The 13,201-nt window shown below is 42.6% G+C and overlaps 1 protein-coding gene across 2 annotated transcripts in view; it reads left to right on the top strand.

The window, feature by feature from the left end:
* Acvr1 (activin A receptor type 1) overlaps positions 1-13,201 on the top strand; it is a 122,694-nt gene that overhangs the window by 43,139 nt on the left and 66,354 nt on the right. Inside the window, exon 2 of one of the 2 annotated variants that reach the window (XM_037204795.1) lies at positions 8,399-8,674. The exons of the other annotated variant lie outside the window; for it this stretch is intronic. The gene's annotated coding sequence lies outside the window, so the exon portion shown is untranslated. The remainder of the gene's footprint in view (positions 1-8,398; positions 8,675-13,201) is intronic. 2 annotated transcript variants of the gene reach the window in all.

The raw sequence follows: 13,201 nt of genomic DNA, 5'->3' as shown, positions 1-13,201 counted from the left end.
TGGAACTCAGATGGCTTGTGGGTTTGGGCTTCAGGACGTGATGCTGAAGCTGATCATGAACCAGAGGAGTATGCCAGATTTCCAGCAAAGAGTCATTTCAGGCAGACATCCACCGAGGTGGTGAAGAGAGTGATGACGTCTAGCTTTCGGGTGCTGCGTGTATTATACCCCGTGGGGGACCATATCTGGTAGGCATCCAGTTTTTCTTTGGATTTTGTTGTTCACTTACCCCTCAATTGGTAAACAAATTAAATTCCAAGCAAACCTTTGAGTTAAGAACTGCTAAGTTACATGAAAAATGCTCTTACCTTTTTTTTTTTTGAATGAGTGTGTTGGGTGCCATCACCCACAAGCACTTGTCTGCCCTCTGTATGGTGAGACGGGCGTAGTGGAGAAGATAGCAAAACCATCTTTAATTAAAGAGTATCCCTTTAAGTGTAATTCTTAAAGAATCCTGCTGGCAGTATTGAAAGAAATATCTTACATAGACAGGCTTTGAGCTCGTGGGGAAGGTCCTGCAGTTTGTAGTCATGGACAGTGGGTATCAGAGAGGGTAAGTGACTTCCCTATATCACACAGCACAGGCTCGGAGGAACACTGGTTCATTGGTGCAGTGCTTTCTCCAACAGACCTTGTTTAGACCTGTGTAATCTGGTACAGATGGTAGGCCTTCCTAAGGAGCGCTCTGGTGCTTACCAACACCATTAGTGGTCGGTGCAGAGTCGATCCTTGATTTTTATTTTCTGTAAACTCGCCATACAGAGGGCGGACAAGTGCTTGTGGGTGATTTGGGTTGGGAAGGATATGACCCAATTATAAAAACCTATGACCAGTAAGCGAGCCAGCACGCCAGTAATCCTAGCACTTGGGAAGCTGGAGGAGCCAGGGATTGAGGCCAGCCTGGACGATGTAGTAGGATGCCTTCTCAAAACAACAAGCCAAACAAAATGATGTGTATGAGCTTATATTTCTCCTTGTTTTGTTTATTTTTGAGAGAGTGGTTCGTTTCATAGACCAAGCTAGCCAAGTCGGGAGGTAATCTTTCTGCTTTAGCAGTTTAGGGATCATGAGTGTGTGACGCCACACCTGGCTTTGAGGCTATTCAAGAGGCTTGCAGGGAGGTTGTTTAGATCATCCCTTACAGGACTGGCAACTACTTACAAAGTATACAGCTCGTCTGACACAGTTACAAAGTAGTGAACACGCACCGAAAGCAAGGTTGCATAAATCCTCATTCATATCTTATTTTTAACTTGATTGGACTTCCTCCTGCCCCACCCAGTCTCATGTTCTTGGCATAGGGTCAGTTGCCTTAGTAGCCTGGGGGATGTCTATATGCTTGTGGGCAGATAATAATTCCAACAAAACAAATGGGATAGAGTGTTGAACTGTTCTTCCGTTTATTCTTGTTGAAGCTTCGTTAGGGAAGCGACCTGATGAACATTTTATTTAGGTTAGTAACTGACATTCATGTGATAAAGGGGTCTAGGAATCCTTGGTTCTTTATTCCTGCTTTGCTCAGGGTGGAAACTTGCCTGCCACACAGTGGCTCTAAGTATAAGTTTGTCATTGTTAGTGCATTTGTTTTTTCTGTAATTTAAATTTCTTCCATTCCATATAGATTTTAATCTAGTGCCATGTTAGACTAGGCATTGGAGATACAAACAAGATGTTGGATGCATTCTGGAGTGTCTCCCTGGGAAGCTTTGCTGAGAGGTCTGTATAGTGAGGTACATAGACCTTAGCACCCCAGAATAAAGCTGAGGAGATACAAAATGCCAGACACCTCATTATAAAACCAGAAAATCTGGTCCTGGCCCAGTGGGTGGCATCACTTCGAACTCTTTGTGAAGGTGTTTTGAGATCAGGAGCTGATGAAAGCCTGGATGGTGTTATGTGTGAAGGTAATCATCAAGGATTACCATGTTCCGGTGAGTCAACAGTTAAAACATGGGCACCTTGTGGTGGGGGAGTGTGATGCTGGGGTGGGATGCACACACGAAAGCTGCACCCGACAGTCTGAAGAGGAACCTGCTTACTGTTCATTCATGTCTGGTTCCGTTCAGAGGTGGCGGGTTGGGAGCATGCACATGTGTGTGCAGACACACACACTCAAAAAATAGACACCACTAGGCACAGCTAAAAGGAGAGGTCAGGGATAGGGAAGAAACGAAAAGAAGGAGTTGAGTGGGCTGTCTGTGAGGGGTGTCTTTCTGTCTTCACTGAACTCATGCCTCCTCTCTAGTGAGGAGTTAATAGTGGAGTGGGGGCAGGGTACCATTTTAGTTTCTAATCTTTGTTGTTAGGATTTCATATGTGTATGAATGTTTTGCCTGCATACATGTTTGTGTACCATGTGTATGTCTGGTGTCCATGGAGGCCAGAAGTGGATGTTGGATCCCCTGGAACAGGAGTTATGGATGGCTGTGAGCTGCCATGTGAGTGCTGGGAACTGAACCAGGGTCCTTTGGGAGATCAGACAAGCGCTCTTAACCACTGAGCCATCTCTCCAGCCCTGGTTTGTAGCCTTTTTATTTAAGATGTTTAGAGTTTTTTTGTTTTTTGGTTTTTTTGTTTGTTTGTTTGTTTTTTAAGCTTCTGCCAGTGGACATTGGGCTCTTAATCTTTCATGTCCCTCTTTTCTGGTTTTTATGTGGAATCCTTTATAATACCTACTTAAAAAGTAGCAATCGTGGATCAAAGCGGTCAGAACTTCGACTTCTCATGATCAACTGCAGTCATCCTCATTGTGGCCTGTTTTCACTCCTTCAATATTGAGTTTATATAAACCGATTGTAATGAGCCACTGGATGCCATAGCCTTCCAGGGTGGCCTCTCTGCAGGGAAGTCACGATGCTGGTTCTGCCTGTAGGAGAGTGCTGCTCGAACTGTTGAGTTGGATCACGTGACACGTGCTTGGCAGGGCTGAGCCTCAATCCAGGGCTCTGGTGCAAGCCTGGAACTCTACTCCGGCCTGCTGCCTTTGTTCTCTCGAGTTTCATCCTTGAACCTCTTTATGTTCCTGGCACAAATAAATGGGTCTTTGGTTGGACAAATAAAAAGGATTTTGATGGACCGCCAAACCACTTCAGTGGAGAGTTTGGAGGTTACAAAATCTGAGCAGGTTATCTTCAGAAGTGTAGTCTGGTACTTAATTACACTTAGTAATTAAGTAATCCACCATGAGTCCCTCTCCTCAGCCAAATTATACATTAAATTCTAGAGGGGAGTCTCTCTGGTAGTTGGGCCTTAAATCAGGTTCCTGGGAGTGTACAATCTCCCTTGTATCTTCTCTTTGACTGGTCCTTAGGCTGGGGACAGACTTACGTGTTTTACCTTAAAGCACCCTGGAGATTCTATTTTATTTTGTATACTGGCTCTCCCTGACACTTTTCTTCTTCATCTCTTAAAAATCTAATGTTTGCTTCCTACTCGTATGTAGATGTATGCCAGGAGGGAGGGTAGTGCTTCTGTGATTGACTTCTTTCCTGAGACTTCTTGGATAGTATACTGTATCTGTTTTTCTAAAACCTAAGAAAAACCACTTAGCAAGGGAGTGGAAAATACATTATAATTCTTATACAAGAGTTACAAGAGTCAACACAGAGGCACTAGCAGATAAAAGGAATCTGCTGATGTCAATGTGAAAGCTAGACTCAAGGTGTCCGGTGGGTTGAGGGATAGGCTAGATTGACATTTCATGGAGTCAAAGCAGGAGAGGCATGTGGGAGAGAATTGGTCACGATTGCTTGTAGCTGTTGCTGTGTTATAAATGTGTGTTTGTGGCCCAGCCTGCTTGTCTTGGTGAGTCATCCTTGCAAATAAAATCAGTTTATATGCATAGCATACTGTATACAAATCCTAAGTGTAGCATTCCAAGAAATAAGTTTCAGAAGCAAAATACATCTTTAACTTGGCAGTTTCAACATTCAGTTATGCGTACTACTGTTAACGTAGCTCGTGGATTTGAATGTAGGTTATTGTATGGGTCAACAAACTTTTTCTCTGGAGGGCTAAATAGTAAATATTTTAGGCCTTGCAAGCATACGGACTCTGTCACAACTATCAACTCTGCCATTTCAGTGTGAAGGCAGCCAACACACTATATGTAAAATGAACACATGTGTCTGTTCCAGTAAAACTCTTATTTATAAAAGCAGACTGTGGGCTGCATTTTGCTTGCTATTGGAATGCTATTCAGTAATGTTTGCAGGTGTCCTCCAGACTTTAATATTTGTTATAGACCATAATTCTTTGCAAATATCACCACGTACATTGTCTTATTTAACAGTGTTTCTACCTGTCCATGAGAAGTAAAGTTTAGATCTTCTCCCTTCCTCCTCCTCCTCTTCTTCTTTTCCTTCTTCTCCTTCTCCTCCTTCTTTTTCTTCCTGTTCCTCTCCTTCTCCTCCTCCTTCTTCCTGTTCCTCTTCTTCTCTTCCTCCTCCTTTTCCCCCTTCTCTCTCATCTTATCATCATCATCATCATCACCGTTACTCATTATTATTACTGAGATTGGTCCATATTGTGTTTTTCAAGCTGGTCTTCAATCCCTGGCTCAGGCTCCCCTCCTTTCTTAGCCTCTGAAGTAGCTGAGATGACCCAAGAGTATGCAACCATATCTGGTTTGTTGAGAAATTTTTAAGAATGATTTTTTTTAACCTCTAGAGAAATTTTTGGAAATAGCCATATTTCCTCCACAAACCCATAGATGAACTTTGTTAGGGTTTTGAAAGCTCCCAGAGTCCGGGCGTCATTGTCCTGTTCTGTATTTCACTTCTTGATTTGTCAGCAGTGGCATTCCCGGTGATTGGTCACTCTCCCTGCCCTTCTCAGTCCTCCAGGGCTGTTGCTGTTCAGAACATGTGTCTTACCTTTTCTTTTTCCATTGAGCTGTCGGGAATTTTAGGAACTGGCTAAGGTCCTCCTGCCCTCCTCACCTCTATCCAGAATGAATTCTGCTAGTAATGGTAGACCAAGACCTGTCTTTCTCTCACATCCAAGTAGCTGGAATAGGTGGTTTTTGAAGGATTATTGAAGGCTATACCAGTGAGTTATTTACCCTTGTAGTACCATGCAAATGACTGATGCTATTATTTGGAGTTGGTATGTTTTCTAGTTTTCCTGCCAGGATACTTCACCAAGTTTGGAAAGGGGGCCTAAAAAAATCACCGCTGAACACTCATTTCTATACATAGAATCAAGAGACAGTTTAACAGTGGCAATTAAGGGCATAAACTTTTGGAGTCAGAAAAATATGGCTTCTGGTTTTACCACTTATTAAAATATGACCAACTTACTTACAGTTGTCTGAACATAATTTTTTTTTATATATAGAAGAGGAATCATACTCTTGTTAACATCTGTTATAGTTGATAGGATTAAGTTGGATAACATAAATACTTTGGTTGACTAATGTCAGAGATGAGTGATTCCTAGCAGCTTTCCAAGGTGAAAGCTATTTATATTTCCTGTTTCATGGAGAAAAAAAAACCTGACAGAGGTTAAATGATGAATGAAGGTCACATGTAGTAAGTTGGGAAACTCAGCCTGCCTACTTCCAAGTCCATGTTCTTATATGCTACCCTGCTTCTTCAGGTTGGTTTAATGAATGCGGTCACTTATTTGGGTAATATAGCTGGGTGGGTAGAATGCACAGGTATGAGACTGTTTTAGGAAAGACAGAAATTCTCAATGTTTGCAAGCCACAGTTACTAGAAGCCAAGGATTATAGTTTTAACTAAAAAGTTGAGACTTGTCCTGATTTTGTTTTTCTGTTTTTTCGTTTCTATAGTGAGTCCCAAGAATTGTAAGTTCTTTGTGTATTAGCCTGTTCTCAGGTGCTATTGCTGAGGACCTGTCATGCACCTTTAAACTTCAGTACGGCAAACATATGCCTGTTATAAGTACCTAACGATGGAATTGGAATGTTGGATTGGATTGCTCTCTCCCCCTTTGTGGTTATCCTCTCCTCCTTCACAGAAACATGTCTTAGAATTTATGGGTTAGGTTTTCACATGGCTTGGTTAGCTGCCAGTGGTTAAAACTCCATAGCCAAACAAATACGTTGGCCAAACTTTTAAGAACTATACTTAGGTCTCAATAAAAGTCTAGTTCAAGTTGTTGCAGTTTGTTATCCAATTATCTTATAGCACTGATTATAATTAGTACATAAGTCTTCAGTTTGTATTATATTTTCAATGACTAGGGGTTTTGAATATAGCTGTTTTTCTTTCCTGTCATTTCTGCCCAGGTTGCTCACTGAGAGGAAGATTGTTTGTAGGCAAATAGGCTCTAAATAGTACATTTGAAGGGTTGGGTATTTGGAATTTGCTCAACATTTGAACCTTTCATTTATCACCCTTTTTAATCTTTTTTAACTTTTATCAATTTAGTTTTTTTTAGATGTATTTCTTTTATTTCATGTGTGTGAATGTTTTGTCTGCATGTATGTGTGTGTACCACCTGTGTGCCTGGTGTGTGTGGATGTCAAAGAAGGCATTGGAGCCCCTGAAACAGGAGTTACAGGTGGTTATAAACAATCATCCGGGTGCTGGGAACTGAACCCTCCCTGGTCTTCTACAAGAGCAACAAGTGCTCCTAACTACTGAGCCATCTCTCCAGCTCCCTTACCAGATATTTTTCATATAGTACCTCCCAGTTTTTGACTACAGTCTATGGGTCTTTAGATAGCCCAGTACATTTGGCAATAAATGTTAAATTATACTTAAATAAATTTAATTTGGTTTTTCATCCTGTAACTTTTGAGCACTAACAGTGAAGGAAGAATGGAACAGAAGAATAATGTGTAATCTGCACCTGGTTTTAAATGGGATTTGGGACAAATCCACTTTACAGTACAGGACTAGGCACCAGATTGAGACCTATAGAATATAAATACCAAGGAATTAGAATGAGAAAGACCTGGAACATGTAATAATAGGCCGAGAAGTCCTAACACAGGCAGGGAATGTGAACATTGTTAAAGAATGGTAAGGAATTCCATGTGGGAAAGACAGGTCGTAGAGGTTGTACTTTTTTAAACAGAAAATTATGAGGGCAAATAAATAAATAAATAATTACCAGCACCAGATTAGGTTTACTTCCTTGTTGATCTAAACCTCCCACCGATACAGCAGCACCCATGTTCTTTGTAGTCTGACAGTTTCGTACTACCCCACTCCTAAAACACAAGCACCCACAGCAACCTTTCCGCGAACCCATTGTATTTCCCTGGCACCAGAAGCCCAGAGAAGCACCAGCACTTCAAGCATTTCGACAGTTCGTGGAAACTCAAAGGTCTGTGGAGTATTTTACAGGCGCCCACTTGAGCGACCATCACCCTGACTTTGCCACATGGTTGTTGGGAATGGCTGATCTACAGGGATTTTTTTTTTTTTTTTTACTGTGTCTTAGTTTAGGTGTGCCGTTTGTGTGTCTAGATTTTCTTTTCAAGTTGATTGGGACCCTCGGTTTAAGCTGAAGTGAGGCCTGGTGTAATAGCATCTGGGAGACTTTTCTGTTGAATTTCAGGGTAGATGGAAGGTTTTCTTTTCCACATGGTTATTTAGGAATGTAGATTTGTTTTCTACTGAGATTTATTTACACAAGTGCTTTCTTGGCATAGTGTTCCTTCAGGTCAAAAATGGGGAGCTTTTTTTTTTTTTTTTTCTGAGAGGAGTGGGGTGGGGTCTGGTACTTTGGCTAAGGATTTGAGTGGGAAAGTTTGATTCTAATAAAAATTTCCTCTTCCGTGAGCAAATGTTGATGTTTTTCCCTTTCCCGAAGGAAAAGGGAGTTCGGGTGGTTTTTGTTTCTTTGTTGGTTATCTGGGGCCTCTTCCCTTCCGTTTTGTGGGCAGTCCCACCATTGTTCTGGGAGTCTTTGAACTACATTATCTGCTACTAAGAGTGCTGCTTGAATATGGAGCAAACCCAGCAGTTTCTCAGTAGTTCTTCAAGAATTAGTTAATCCACTGTACTGTTGTCTTCCGGAGGGACCATCGTTCTGGGGAGGCAGACTTCATTCATCCTTTATACTGCGCAGACTGTTTTTTTTTTAAGTGCATAAAATAATATTCATAGCCATTTTTTTTGTTTGAGATTTCTCGTGATGGTTGAGAGTATGTGGCATATGGGCTTTAAAGCAATTTGACTTTGAATTACTAACCTCTTACTGGGTTTGTGTCGCTTATAAAAACATTTAAAGAGCAGTGCTGCTCTCTGACCTCAACACATGCGTATTAGCATTTCAGGTTTTCCATCCTTGCTGCCCTTGCTAATGGGCTGTCACTGTATGGGCCCAGTGGAGAAGCCTGTCAAGTATACCTCCGTTAGCCCACATCGTCAGAAATGCAGCCTCTCTGCTTAGCAGCCTTTTCTCTTCTTTCCCTCTGCAGCCCCGAGTGCGGCGTGTGAGCTTATCTGGCCATAGCGAGCCTGCTGGGGGCACATACAGTTTCAGAAGACTTCAGGAGCTCCTCTCCCACTGTCCTCTCCCTTTGAGCAGTGAGTGCCTCTCTGGAGGAGGACCTGGGTTGGGTGTACCCAGGACCTGGCTTTAACTGTAGCCTTGCAAGGCTGTCCCTGGACCTCACGGCACCGTGTTACCAGCCGTCCAGCCTTTCCACAAATCGCCTCTTTTAATGCTGTTTGGCACAGATCAAATCGACAGGGTAAGTTCTCTGCCACAATGTTGATTTCGTTGTTTTGCACGAATCTAATACATGAAAGTTCAGGGCAGCTGGCTAGTTCTTAGTTCTTGCATGGCCTGAATAGCAAGGGTTTTGCTGGGCTACATCTTGCCATTCCTTAACTTTGGGCAAGCTGTTCCAATGCTACCAGCATGTCCCTACATAGAAAATGCTTCCACTCTCCTTTCCCACTACGGGGTTTGCTTCTTCCTTTCTCCCCCTTTTCCTCACATGAACTTATTTATTCAGAGACATGTTTTATGTACAAAACACACATATCAACTGTTTTAAAAAAACGATAAAACGTAATTAGACATTGTGGCTTGCAACTTGCTTCTCTCCACACTTGATATATTGTGGGATTTAATTTCAGTGTAAGTAATCCTTCTTTAGTGTCCTTTATATGAAGTAACATGGTAATAACCAACCCTCCTCCAGTGAGGAGTTAGCCTATAATTTAAAGGGGGTGGGGGAAGGCAGACCTCTCACCTTAGGGAACTGGTTGTTGATACTGGGCTCTTAGGGTTATGACTTTGTATTTTCAGGGCAGGTGAAGGTATGATGTTGCATTGGTTTTTTCATTTTCTGACAGCTAGTAGTTTGTGAATTCTGGCTTCCAGCCTTTGAGGTTCTTGAGATACTCTCCTGCCGGGGCAAGGTGGTGTGAGGCTGAGTTAGTTTTAAAAGGGAGTAATGAATAACAGGGGTGGTGTGGAGACTTTTGTTTTGTTTATTTATTTATTTGCAGGGTGGAGGAGACGGCGGCTAGAGTTAATCACTAACTTTGTCAGTCTCAATTATGAAAGCGTGTGAAAATGATTGGGCTCAGTTGTTTCTCAGTGTGGCCAAGAGTGAGAATCATTAGAGGAACTTTCAGATGCCTTTCTTTGAGAATGAATATTTGTATTTTTTTAAATTATTGTATAAAGTATTTATGTTTTAGAAAGTTAGTATAATCGATGCATACAGGTTTTTCTTTTAATTTTTTAATGATTTATTTGTTTTTATTTTATATGCATTGGTGTTTTGCCTACATGTCTCTGTGAGGGTCTCAGATCTCCTGGAACTGGAGTTACAGACAGTTGTAAGTTACCATGTGGGTGGTGGGAATTGAACTCAGGACCTCTGAAAGAGCAGCCAGTGCTCTTAACCGCTGAGCCATCTCTCCAGCTCCTCAATGCATACAAGTTTTAAAAAGCACAAAAGGAAGTGTGGGTTGAGAAATAAGTCTCTTCTTTGGTTTGCAGAGAACCCACTTAATCTTCTAGCTCCCCACTGTTATTATCTTCTGAAGTTTTCTTTCAGTGAGTACATAACGCACGCGCGCGCACACACACACACGCACGCATATGTAAACGGTAGGCTTTTTCTGACAATGGTAATGATGTTAGTTTTGCGTTGAAGGGATGGCTCCATGTGTATATTAGTGCTATGTTTCTTTACAGTCGGTGTGTGGTTGTCCCTTGGAGGAGGACTGTCGTGGACTTAGCCAGTCCTATGTTGATGCATACACAGGTTCTGTCCACCTTTTATGCTCGTGAACAAGGCTTCAGGAAATGGCCTCGTGCGTGGTCTCAGACGTGAGCACGTGCAGCTCTAGGACCCGTGGCCAGCAACACTGCTGCATCAAAGAGCATGCACATCTTCATCTTGGTCGCCGTTTGTTGCCGGTTGTTCTGCTCCTACTGGGGAGTTTGAGGTGCGAACACCGCTTCCCCACACCTCTGCCAGCCACCGTGTAACTGACAAACCGATAGGTGCACATGTCAGCTTAGCATCTCCGTCATTTCCATTCTTCTCATTTCAGTTACCTCCGAGCGTCGTCCCTGAGGTTTAAAAGCCGTTTATGTTCCTGGCGCTGTTCCCTCTCAGTTTGCGTCTTTTGTCCATTATCCTGTTAGGCTCTTGATTTTTTTTTTTTTTTTTTTTGTTATCAAAATGCTGGGTTCTTACAAAAATAACAGATTTGAACCATCAGTTCACAGCTTCCCTTTCTCCCCTCCTTGTAGTTTGTACTGTCTGTATCTTTCTTTGGTCATTTGCATAAAGTTAAATTGTTTTGTTTTTCTGATTATTAAACATTCTATGTAGTTAAATGTATTCATTCAACAAATATTTATTGAATGTCTTTCACATATTAAGAGCTTATTCTAAGTACCCAGCTGTACAGAAGAAGAGAAAACAGACTCCAGTTTTGCTCAGTGAAGCTTGGATTCTAGTTGGAGGACGTAGTTAATAAAACATGAAGAGATTGGTGGAAACAACTGTACAGTCGGTCATTTTGTGGCTCCAGACGTTTGTATCAGTGAAGACAGGCCTCTGAGTGGCAGCCGACAAGACCCCTGTTCTGGTTCCAGCTGGTGTGATATGGTTCTGTTTTTAAGAGTTGAATCTGTGTTCCAATTGGAATGCTAGGGATAATCCACCTTAATTTTCCTCTAGGTGCTCCATTAATTAGTGTAAGGCTGACCTGCTGTAACCAAGGGACTGAAATACGCTGTGGTTCAAAGGACATAGACATTGACTTTTTCCCCTCACTCAACCGTCCCAGTGAGAGCTAAACAGCTGGGTGGAACAGCCCATTTCCACCTGACATTGTGTAAGCAGGGTTCTTTCTGTCCCATTGGTCGGGAGCTTCACTGCGGTTATTATCTGTATGGTCTTATCGGGTCCTGTCAGTGGCAAGAACAAAGTTCAGGGCAAGTGTTAGAGCTTCTAGGCATCGCTGCAGCTTATGCGGTCCGTGAGAAGAACTTCGTCCTGTGGGCACATCCAGCTGCAGGGGAGCAGGGCAGCATGGTCTCTGCCTGTCACCCGCTTCCCAAGGAGAAGAGAAGGAGATTTTAGAGGGAAATCAGCAACCACCTCATTAGCTCCATCGTTCCAGTGCCCCCCTTTTACTAGCTCTCATTCCTTGGCTTTCTGGCAGAGTGGTACTGTAGTCAATTTATTAAATAGTTCCATTTTTTTTCCACTGTTTATTTTCTCTGAAATTTTACGCCCCTCCTCCCCTTTTTTGACATGGTCTAACCGTAGTGGTTCCAGGCTGCCCTTGAACTTGAGACCTTTCAACCTCAGCCTCCTTACTGCAAGGAATATAGGCCTGCATCACCTGCTTTCCTTTGCCATATGAGTTTCCATATATATATTCTGGAATTCTCTATTTCTGAGAATCCATGTCGTTTCATTAATTTGTCTGTCTACACAAATATGAGAACTCAGAACCATAATGTACTTTCTTGGGTATGGAGTCTCCCTGTCTTATTTCATTTTACAGGATTTTCATATTTATTCTTTTGTTTGGCTTATGCATTTTCAAAATAACAAACCCCACAGGAGAGTCACATCTAGTCACCATATCCCCCACACAAGAAAGAAAGCTGCTGCTATCCTTGGGGTTTGGTGTCAGCTTTGCTAGCCAGGGCTCCTATGTTTAAGGTGTTAATTGTGATGATCATGTTGCATAGCTACTTGGGGAAAAACTGCTCTGGAGGCTGGTCCTTCTGTGCCCTTTGACACCAGGAACTGACTTCACTGAAGCAGGTAGGAGGAGTAGGGACCGACTTATATGGCACTGACATGGTGTTAATTTTATTTTAATAAGTGGTTTCTGCTTATAACAAGGAAACCAGTTACTTATTCTTCTATTGAAAATAAACTTAGATCTTGTCCCCCCCCCCCGCCCTCCCCCACCAAAAAAAACCCTCAAAAAACCAACAACCAAATACCTTTCGGTTGAAGGTAAAGAAAATATGTTTCAGTAACGTGGACTTGATTGGACCACACAAGCCTGGGCAGAACTTTGCATACTGCATATAATGCACCTTTCTTGTTATTGTGTGCGTATGAATATGGGGTATGTGTGTAAAACAGCACATATCCAACCTTGAGCTTGACTTTTTTTTTTTTTAACTGTAAAACTATTTTACTCTTGAAGCATTGCTGTGTGATAAAACTTGCCCCAGTAAGAGGAACACACACAAGACTATCCACCCCAGACATGGATCCCACAACAGACCAAGGTTATGGATATCACCAAAGTCCAGCTTGGTGAACCAGTAGGTTTTATTGGGGTTACTTACAGGAGTATGGTGAGGGGTTACTTACAGGGGCAGAAATGTCTCCAAGACAGCTCCATCACCAAGGTCCACCCCAGCATGGATGACAGCTCACAAATCTGGAAGCTGGAGCACACTGCACAGCCTGCTGGCAGCTTAGCAGGTTGGAGAGTGTCCTTTCCATGGGACTCTGGTCGACACCTCTTCCAGGCAGCCTGGCAGGTTTCTGCTTTTCCAGGCAGCTGATCTGGTCTCAGTGCAGCTCTGCTCATCTGAGAGTTGTCTTGGCAGCCCTGCCTCCTTCCATCGAAGAGGCACTCTCCGCTTTTATGGCTTACTCTGTTAGGGAGCGGCCGAGTGAAGCTGATCAGTTTCAGGGACTTCCTGAAGCTGTTTTGAGTTCTTTACTTTCCTGCTTAAGGAGCATCCATGCAAGGTGGAATGTTTCAAT

Source organism: Peromyscus leucopus, chromosome 4, assembly GCF_004664715.2.
Source record: "Peromyscus leucopus breed LL Stock chromosome 4, UCI_PerLeu_2.1, whole genome shotgun sequence".
Classification (NCBI taxonomy): Eukaryota; Metazoa; Chordata; class Mammalia; order Rodentia; family Cricetidae; genus Peromyscus; species Peromyscus leucopus.
Note: the sequence above shows the minus strand (reverse complement) of the source record. Positions and strands in the feature narration are given on the sequence as shown.